This window comes from Tupaia chinensis, unplaced genomic scaffold, assembly GCF_000334495.1.
Source record: "Tupaia chinensis unplaced genomic scaffold, TupChi_1.0 Scaffold000100_1, whole genome shotgun sequence".
In the NCBI taxonomy this organism is placed as follows: domain Eukaryota; kingdom Metazoa; phylum Chordata; class Mammalia; order Scandentia; family Tupaiidae; genus Tupaia; species Tupaia belangeri.
Genome location: NW_006159564.1, coordinates 808650 through 814984, shown reverse-complemented (window position 1 = coordinate 814984; position 6335 = coordinate 808650). Strand labels below are relative to the sequence as shown.

Here is a 6335-nt window from a genome sequence, read left to right as displayed (position 1 = left end):
TGTGTGAACCCTCTTTCCAAGACAAGACTGAGAGAATAGTTACAGCTAATTATAGTAAAAGAAACAACTAGAAAGTAGAGATTCCATTAACATAAATCACATTATGAGGAGATTACATAATTACGGATATTTAACAGAAAGATCAGAATGAAAGCACATGTCAGTACTCCAACCCACTGTTCTTTATACAAAGTAGTGAATCAGTTTCAAGATTTGTAAAAGGCTGCCACATTGCTGTATCTCTCTGAGCGTCTCAAATAAAATATGGTTCAAATTTCTTGCTACACAAAGAGCAGCTCAGAGCTCTTGAATAAACAAAGACAACTGATGCCGTTAACGGGCTTGGTGTGACCACAGCTATGTCATCTTGGTCTTGCTTTTTGCACCTGACAGAGGTTGGAGGGAGCAATCCCGCAAAGGGGCTTCCGCCAGTCCATGGAGATGCTCCTCCCAGCCTCCACCCATTCCTTGCTGTGACCGGCCATGGAGGTGGGGCTAAGAGAGGACTATTCTCATTCTAGCCCACCCTCTCCAACACACACACACATGCACACACACACACACACGCACACACACACACACACACACACACACACACACACACACACACACACACACACACACACACACACACACACAACAGCTGTCTTCATTCCAGGGAAATGAGAAGCCACCGCTCCTCAGAAGAGACAGGGAGCTCCCCTGTGGTGATGTGTCCCCTGGGCCTTTATGCAAATATGGGGAGTAAGAGGATGCTTCTTCTACCAAAGCCTCTGAATGAAATAGTGATTGAACATGATGTAGGGAAGGCAGCAGACTAAATTTTGTGCACACACATAAATATGCCCTACATAGTTTTCAAGTTGCTGGAGCTGGGATTCTTAACCACATGTTTGCTATGTGGGATCCGGTTCCCTTGACTACTAGGCCATAGGGTCGGCCCTGGAGTAGAGTCTGCAAAACTGAAATGGCTATCCTGTCAGTGGTTCGGTTCCATGCCAGTCCTGAGTGGCAGTCCCAAAGGAGCAACGCAGCCTTCGGAAGGAAGCAGTTCTGCCTAGCCTCCTGCTTAGGCTTCCCGTGTGTCCGGCTGGCTGACTCTTGTCACTCCAGCTGCTCTTGCTGCCATTCTGAGCTGCTGCCATCGCTGAGGTCTGAGTGGACTCCTCTTAAAGGGCCATTTATCCTGCTTTTCCTTTGGCCTTTATCCAAGTTTCCTTTTAAAGACTCCTGGCCCAGGATCATAGGGTGCTCAGGAACATACCAAAGTCAGGGAAGGTCTTCTCTAGAGCTGTGCACCCACGGTCAGTCTGCTTCATTTTTACAGCACTTGAGTTGTCCAAGCCTCAACCACACACATTTTCCTCCTCCACTGGCACCTGCGGGGCCACGAGTGGAGGGCATTACATTGCTTTTTCCTCTGAACTGCTTTTGCCAACCTGCTCCGCCCTGGCAGAGCTTGGCAGTAGATGGAAAGGCTATTTTTGATGAGAAGACTTAGCAACATTCCCTAAACAGAAAATTTCTCTCCTAACACTCACAGCATTAGAAAACACTTGACTATAATTTGGTCCCTGATTCCAGAAGAAAGGAAAAAGCTCTCTTTGCAAACTGTTCTCTTTGGTAGCCAACTGAAAGGCTAGGGAATCCAGAGGAACCGCCACATCCCTGGACTCTGCAGTTAGTCAAACACCGTGCTCCTGAATGTACAGCATTGCAGTGGAGACAGGAAGAAATCTGGCACGATCCTGGCCTTCGAGGAACTATTGGTTCAGTAGAGACAGTAGGAAAAACGTACAAACTATAAAACAATACAAAATATGAAACACATCACAAGCAAGGTGCAGCGGAAGTGCTGGAGCAGTTCAAAGGGAAACCGTGTCACACCGGTGCAGAGGCAGGAATCGCAGTTACAAGGTTCCAACTTCTTTGAACATCTTGGGCAAAGTGTAGGCTTTTAAGGCTACTTTGACCTCCTTTCCCTTAATATCCCCTTTCCAAGGACATCTATTTACCCTCTCTCTGCCCCAAGCCCTCCTGTGATGGACTGGACAGACAGCCCGTGTTACTTTGACAGGAATGTTCATTTCTGTCACATATAAAAATTCCAACAGAGGCTCTTCACTGAAAATAAGGTTGCGAGACATCTTTCCTCAGTTGCTCTCCTCTGCCTTTTTTCCTGACCTGCTTCTTCTAACCTCAGCACCTTACCCGAGGTCACTCTTACCTGGCTGCAGCTTTACATTGCTTTGTCCCCAACTGTCACACCTTCTTCCCAGAAAAGTCCCTGATCTGGCCTGCGCCCTTAGTCAGTGTACTGCTCCATGTGGGCAGCAGGAGCTGGCAGTTCTGCTGTTAACGAACCGTCCTTCAGTAAAGGAAAATCAGGATATTAGCGGTGCCTGGATGGTGAGGAAGGAAAAATACTTCCCTCCCATCTCTCTGTAGCCCTGTCTCAGACGTAACCAGTAACTGACCAGTGAGCACTTGGAGAGGCGTACACGCGCCTGCCTTTCAGCACAGTCTGAAGAAAATTCCAACTGGGACCAGCCAGTTCCAGAGGTCCCCGTGTAGCCCATGGCAGGCAGGCCCCAGTCCTCAGTGCTGTGATGGTGGCAAGTGAGAGGCCGTGTCCCCCCACACTTCCCCCTGTGTGTCCCTTATACCTGGGCTAACAGGCCGACCACTGACAACGTCAGGAAGTGAAGCTGCGGCAGACCAGACTGCCAGGAGCGGGAGGATTGGAAAGGCTGATCTCCTTTACTAACTGCCGGGAAGGATTCTCTTCGAAGACCAGACGCCTTCTGCACAGCACACTCCCCCAGACCTTGAGGCAAGGCCTCTGCTAACCCTTTGAGGGCTTGGCCTGCACTGGAGAGCTCAGCGATGCTAGTTCTCATAACGCTGCCAGTCCCCGCCACCTGCACACATGCAAGCATCTTGGGTCACTCGCCCTCTCAGCTACTGCTTTCATTCCCACAAACGTCACATTCCCCCTTCTCTGAGTTCCCAGGCCCTTTTTATAGTGCTCTCCAAATCTCTCTGAGGATGTGTGGAACAGCGTATGAACATAGCTTTGCAGTCAGGTGGACCTGGGCTCAATGACCCCAACGTGGACTTCCTGTGTGACCTAATTAATGCATGTGGCCTCTCTGTGCCTTATGATTACAGGTGCAAAATACAGATGACAGTAATTACTTGGTAGGGTCTTTTATCTTTTTTGCTTTTTCTTAAAAATCTTTTTTTTTTGGAGAGGTTTTTTTTTGCTATAGGGCGCGTGCGCTTGCCAGCCAGCCAGAGACAGAGAGATAGAAAGCGAGAAATCACCCCCCAGGGGGGATGGCCATGCCACAATCCCTTCTCCTCCATTCTCCTCTCGGGATCTTGGGCACACATGCACACACACGCACTCGGCGTGAGTTTAAGCCACCAGGTCCCGGACTCGGACCGCGGTCGACTACGTGGGAGTCCAGTGACATAGCCATTACGCTAACTGCTGGTCCCACTTGGTAGGGTCTTGTGAAGATTGATATATGAAACAGCTGAGTACCTGGCACATTTCTGGTGCTCAAGGAATGAGAGGTAATGGCTATTGCCAAAACCCCCACGGCCTTACCCTTCTCACACGCTCCCTCCTCCTGCCCCCTCTTCCATCTCCTGTCTAACCCTTACCCCAGGACAGACTCATAAGAGATTCTTAAGAGAGGGTTACTCAAGCTCTCACAGCCCATGCACCAAGCCGGGGGTGGCAACGTCCACCCAGCCCACCAAGCTACTTCCAGGCAATTCCTTTTCTTTCTCGGATCAGAACATCTTTCCTCCCTCCAGGCTCAGGCCCTCTACCCATGCCACACTTGTGCACCTTCCACTTATGCCACCTGCTGGCCTCTTCTCATCACTGCACCTACTTATCAATAAGGGCTGGCAACCACGTCAGACTTTTTCCTTTTCTCCATTACGGGTAGCTTCAGTTGGAACATGGGTGATCACTACAATATTGCACCTACAGCATTTCTAGACTCCAAAACCTTCTGCTTATCCAACCTCAGAAACCCAGTTCCATAGCTAGACCTACTTGGAAAGTTCTATTGTGTCTTAGTCCACTATTGTGTTTGTAGAAATACCCAAGACTGATTTGTAAAGAAATTGAAGTTTGATTCATGATTCTTGTCCAGAAGCTGGCCTTGCCAGCTTACCTCACGACACAGCTGACAGAGTCGAGATGACAGGCACGTGCAGAGAGGACAACCTGGGGGCAGCCGGCCTCTTGTTAGAACGACCAGATCCCTGGAAAACTAACCCCTTCTCACAAGAGCTAGAACTCATAGTCTCTCGTGAGACAGCTTTAACCCAGTCAGGAGGCAGACTCCTCCACGATCCAGTCACCGCCCAGGAGGCCTTAGCACCTTCCAGCACCATTACGTTGCGTGCCAGATTCCAAAACATGAACTTCCAGGGGACAAACCATTGTTTAAATCATAGCATACTTCTATACAGTTATGAACCTTTACTGTGCTTCATTGGTCCACATGTCTCTCTCTCTGGGGTGACTGTCCCACCACTACAGAGCTTATTTGACTTTTCATGTGTATCCCTAGGACAGTGTCTGGTACAGAGTAGGTATTCGATACATATTTATGAAATGAGTAACATGGTACATTTGTATAGTTTTCTAGAGCTTACAATATGCTTCTTTATCTTTTACCTTATTTAATCATCTGAGGAAAGCAGAAACATTATTAAAATTCCCCTGTGTGAATAAAGAAATAGGCTCAGAAAAGTGAAGCGGCTGACTTAAGGATACATAGTCAGTCCATGACAAGCTATCTGTTCTATCACTGAGGGGCGGGGCTTGCCCTCCCATCCTAGCTACAGGGACCACTCTCTTCTCCTTTACCTCCTTACTCTCTGTACTTGTTTATTTTAGTTTATTTATTATTATCATAATCTTGCTTATATTACATTGAATCACATATAACTTAAAAATATGAAACGCTTCATGAAATTTGCGTGTCATCCTTGGGCAGGGGCCATGCTAACCTTCTCTGTATCATTCCATTTTTAGTCTATGTGCTGCTGAAGCAAACACTTGCTTTTTTTATGAACACTTAAAAGAAAATCTGAAAAGATGATAGCTTACTCATTTTAAGCACACATGAATGGTTTTGAAAGGATTATGCATCTCTGTGTTCCTGAAGGTCTCCTGCCATCGGACTGTATGTTGAACTCTCAGTATTTTCTTAAAAGAAGTGTGTAATATTGCATTTGATTGTCCGCAGTGTGAGTACTGAGATGGTAGATGTCATCTATTACCCACATTAAACAGATTTCAATACCGAAAAATGAAGAAACCTAATTTTGGGCTCTCTAATTAGTTCAATCTTGGATTTAAGCTTCCTGATAGAGCCTAGAGAATGATAATATAAAACCCCTGTGGGTTACCAGTACAAAATGAAAACATTGGCAGAAATTTAAAAATTCCCTTCTAATATATAAAGAAGAGTTATGCAACAGGCCAAGCAAACCAGTTCTTTCCTGAACCACTCTAGTTCCACATCCCATACATGGCTAAATCCGGCATGGTCTTAACCAGAATCTGATGTACAATCCCAAACTAAAAAGAATCTTGCTTCAGGCAGAGAATAAGTCTTTATTCATTCATTCTTTCTTTATTGTTTGTTTGTTTTTAAGTTTCTTTCTTTCTTCCACAAATGAAAGAGTCTGAGAGAAGAGAGGGAAGGAGGGAGACAGAGAGACAGAAAAAGACACAGCCACTTCCAATGGGGTCTTCATACTGCCATCCCCCCAGCTTCAGCCAGCCCTGGAGAATGGGTATGCATGTGCCCAGCACGTTCAGGGAGGTCTCTGGATGTGAACACAGAGCCTTCCCAAACAGACCCGCCTTGTGTTACTGCTGCACAACCATCTGGCTCCTGGAAAATCTTTGTTTTCACTTGTAATGTTCAAAATGTTTTCCTAGTTTGAGGAAGTCATTCAAAGAAATAAATTATAGCTAATAGTATCTTTCCATGGTAATGTTCTGTCTGTCTATGGTAATAATTTCTATTAAATTCAACATCCTTGGGACCAGCAGTTAGCGTAATGGCTATGTAGTCAACTGCAGTTCGAGTCCCCGACCCAGTGGCTTAAACTCATGCTGGGCACATGTACGTGTGTGCCCAAGATCCTGAGAGGAGAAAGGAGGAGAAGGGATTGCAGCGTGGCCATCCCCCGTAGGGGGTGATTTCTGACTTTCTGTCTCTCTGTGTCTCTCTTTGCCTTTTTGGCAAGTGCACACTCCCTATAGCAAAAACCTCTCCCCTCCAAAAAAAAAA

At 46.6% G+C, this 6335-nt stretch overlaps 1 protein-coding gene and 1 non-coding gene across 5 annotated transcripts in view; both read right to left on the bottom strand.

Moving 5' to 3' along the window:
- Positions 1–6335, bottom strand: part of CMSS1 (cms1 ribosomal small subunit homolog) — a 430734-nt gene that overhangs the window by 114580 nt on the left and 309819 nt on the right. The gene's annotated exons all lie outside the window — the stretch shown is intronic.
- LOC114006927 (U6 spliceosomal RNA) lies at positions 4982–5089 on the bottom strand. Its single transcript, XR_003548583.1, has one exon. It is a non-coding gene; the product is annotated as a U6 spliceosomal RNA (small nuclear RNA).